This window comes from Astatotilapia calliptera, chromosome 3 (assembly GCF_900246225.1).
Source record: "Astatotilapia calliptera chromosome 3, fAstCal1.2, whole genome shotgun sequence".
In the NCBI taxonomy this organism is placed as follows: Eukaryota; Metazoa; Chordata; class Actinopteri; order Cichliformes; family Cichlidae; genus Astatotilapia; species Astatotilapia calliptera.
The window spans coordinates 51,709,120-51,712,843 of record NC_039304.1 but is presented as its reverse complement, the minus strand read 5'-3'; the positions used below and the strand labels follow the sequence as shown (position 1 = coordinate 51,712,843).

At 41.6% G+C, this 3,724-nt stretch overlaps 1 long non-coding RNA gene across 1 annotated transcript; it reads right to left on the bottom strand.

Moving 5' to 3' along the window:
• Positions 1–1,154: 1,154 nt before the first annotated feature.
• On the bottom strand, positions 1,155–3,353 carry LOC113019779 (uncharacterized). The gene is made up of 3 exons (XR_003272094.1): positions 3,320–3,353; positions 3,155–3,235; positions 1,155–1,183 (listed from the first exon to the last, which is right to left on the bottom strand). It is a non-coding gene; the product is annotated as an uncharacterized LOC113019779 (long non-coding RNA).
• Between the last annotated feature and the right edge of the window lie 371 nt (positions 3,354–3,724).

Here is a 3,724-nt window from a genome sequence, read left to right as displayed (position 1 = left end):
AGGGTCAGTTAGGATTGTAGTTTTGTGGAAGTCCAGAGGAAGTCGACACTCATCCAGACCATCAAAGATGAACACAACCTGGAAGTCTTCAAAGCTGCAGATTCCTGCTTCTTTGGTTTCAGTAAAGAAGTGATGAACAAGTTCCACCAAGCTAAACGTTTCCTCTTTCAGCAGATTCAGCTCTCTGAAAGTGAATGGAAATATGAACTGGATGTCCTGGTTGGCTTTGTCTTCAGCCCAGTCCAGGGTGTATTTCTGTGTTAAGACTGTTTTCCCAATGCCAGCCACTCCCTTTGTCAGCACTGTTCTGATTGGTTCATCTCTTCCAGGTGAGGCTTTAAAGATGTCTTCTTGTCTGATTGTTGTTTCTGGTCTGTCTCGTTTCCTGGATGCTGCTTCAATCTGTCTGACCTCATGTTCATCATTGACCTCTGCAGTCCCTCCCTCTGTGATGTAGAGCTCTGTGTAGATCTGATTCAGAAGGGTTGGGTTTCCTGCTTTAGCGATCCCCTCAAACACACACTGGAACTTATTCTTCAGGCTAGATTTAAGGTTACGATGACAAGCGGCAGCTTGAAGTTCTAAATTAGAAGAAATATGTAGACTATCACGTGAAAGTGGAAACAAAGACTTAATTCCAAAATGAATGAATCTTTAAAACCTGTTGGTCCGTCTCTTAAGACATTAGAAAACTTTCATTCATCCAAATGTTTAAATCTTTATAGAAATCCTCTTACTGCTCTGCAGACGGTCAGCCAGCTCCCCCTGCTTCATTCTCCTTAGGAAGTCCATTGTGATCTTCACAAATGCCTCTCTGCTGCTCCTCCTCTGCTCCTCCTCCTCCCCCTGACTCTCTAAGCATTCTGGGTAATCTGGACTCAGAACCTTCTGGATCTTCTTCAGCTCGTTCTTCACAAAAGTGATGATGTTGTCCTCTAGCAGCTGGAACAGAATACTTTATGAATGATCCAATCAGAGTGAAATCATGGAGCGAAACATCAGATCCATGTTGGACACAATGACATTCCAATGGTCTACAAAGAGCAGCATGGAGATGACTGTGAACAGAATAGATGTAACAGTAGTTGTTGTACATGTACAGACCATAAATATGGAGTCCAGCTGTGTTTGATGCTGCTTGGCAGACTGACCACTGGGAACCTCTGAGCTCTGCTGGTCCACTCTGTGGAGGAACCATGGACACACACACACACACACACACACACACACACACACACACACACACACACACACTTTAATTATTGAAATTTGAATTTAGCCTCTAAAAGCTGTGTTCAGTCACTTTTGCTGCTTCCCTTGTTGCATCTGTATTTGTAGTTTTGCTGTCAGAGATCAAAATGATCAATAATACAAATTACACTCCAGAGTCCTTCCACTGTTATCCTGACCACTGACACTTCTTTGTTGGGTTTTTCACTCTACAATCATTTTTGTTTTTTTTCCAAACTTAATAAAAAGTTAAAATATATCAGGAGGTCAACAACAGTTTGTTAAACTCACAGCTGAACTCTGAACATCACACTGCTGGAATCAAAAAACTACTTCCTGTTCAGCTGCTGCTTGCTGTATTTCATTAATAATTAATGAATTGATTGAAGGAATTTTTCTGCAGTCACAGAAATTTTCATTAAACACTTCAGTTCATGAAAATGGCAGCACTGCTAAGGAGCAGGAAGTGGGCATCAGACTGAGTGAAGAGTTTTAGGACAGAGAGTTTGAGAACATCTCCCCTTCCTAAAAATAATCTGAGTTACTGCTGTGTTTGTGGAAACACTCCAACACACACCACTGCACATATGAACATTAGTGATGGGATTTCCGGCTCTCTTTAGAGATCCGGCTCTTTCGGCTCGGCTCACTAAAAAGAACCGGCTCTTCAGGTTGTTTTGTTGCTTTAATTAATTTATTATTCACAATAATATAAAATTATGCACAAAAGGAATTACTAACATTAAAAAAAGTGGTTTTATTTATATATGTTTATATATAAATATATGCGGTGGCCCCTAGAGACAAAACACGTACAAACTCCAAAACACATTTCTAGCATGAACTGAACTTCCAAAGCAGAGCTACTAGATCACTTAAATTACACAATTGAAAGCATGTGTGTATTGTTTGTGTATTTATACACAGGCACTCAAATATATTCAAATAATTTAAAAAAAAGTTCATCTACCTGTTACTATCACACACCAAATCCGGTCGTTGGTACTTGCTGGCTTGTGTAGCCACAAGATAACAAAAGCTCAACACTGCGCCCAGCATCCTGGAGCACTTCTGTTGTCTTTTGTAAGTGTTTTGAGTTTTTATGTGCTTCTGAGTTTTTACGTGCTTCGGAGTTTGTACATGTTTTTACGTGTTTTGGAGTTTGTACGTGTTTTTACGTGTTTTGGAGTTTGTACATGCTTCAGAGTTCGTACGTGATTTGAAGTTTGTATGTGCTTTGTCTCTAGGGACCACTGTAAATATATTTTTATTTATTCACGCCACATAAAATGTAATAAATAAATCATATAATACAAAAATCAACTATTCACATTTCAACTTTTAACTATTTAAATTTTCAGCTGTTTCCTTTTACAAATTTAAAGTGAAAACAACACAAAACACTGCAAACCACAACACAATTAAATATAAATTAAAATATGAAAACAAAAAGAACATGCACATTCTCTGTCATATGGGCCCGCATGAATCCGCACTTTCTGAATCCTTTATCATCTGCAACCGAAAATAGTTGTGGATGATTACTATACCTTTCTAATGTGAAGTTGTTGTCCCTGGCTCTCTTTCTCTCTCTCTGGCTCTGTTCCTGTGCTACTGAGTGTAACTACCGCCCCTCCCCCCTCTGCCCAGCGTAAAGCACAAGGCTCGCGTGCGGAGTGAAGCGGAAAAAAAGTGCGAGAGAGAGAGAGAGAGGGTGAGAGAAAGAAAACAAAAAGAAAAACCCACGAGCCGTCACGGCTCGCGATAAGGAGCCGGCTCTCGTCGTTCACGTCAAAGAGCCGGCTCTAAGAGCCATTTCGTTCGCGAACGACCCATCACTAATGAACATGTGTGTGAAACAGAGCTGACATTAAACATGGAGGATTTATTCACAAACACACAACCACATTTACACACACATTACCTCTCTTTAAAGTCAATACCATAACCTTTAGACTGGTCACTCTGTAAGGACAGAGAGCTGGGTGGAGGTCCAGGTGGGTTCCTGTGAATAATGATGGAGCAGTGATGTGAGTGCTGAGCTGTGACATGGAGAAGAGTCATGGACAGTTAGAGATGGTCATCTCACCTCTGAGCTTTGGTCTGGCTCTCATGTTCCCCACACAGAGTGGTTTTAGAGGGAGGGGCTCCCTCCTCTCTTTCCTTACACTGATCCATGCTGCTGAATTCACATCAGCTCACACACAATTTCTGCCTTCACCTGCAGAGGAAACACAAATCATTCATGTGCACATTAACTGAAATCCTCCTTTCCATCATGTGTGCTGTCCAAATATCAGCTGCTTCTTTCCTGCTTCATCTCAGTGTCAGCTGAATGCAGTCAGACAGCAGTGTGAGGCAGAGGAAGCTGCCATCAGCTTCTCTACTTCTACTATCAGTCCACTTGGCTCGAGCCACGAACCACACATGATGCATTCAGGGCACAACCAGGCTCTACCATCAGCCAGCAGGCCACAGCCCAGCTGCAGCATCA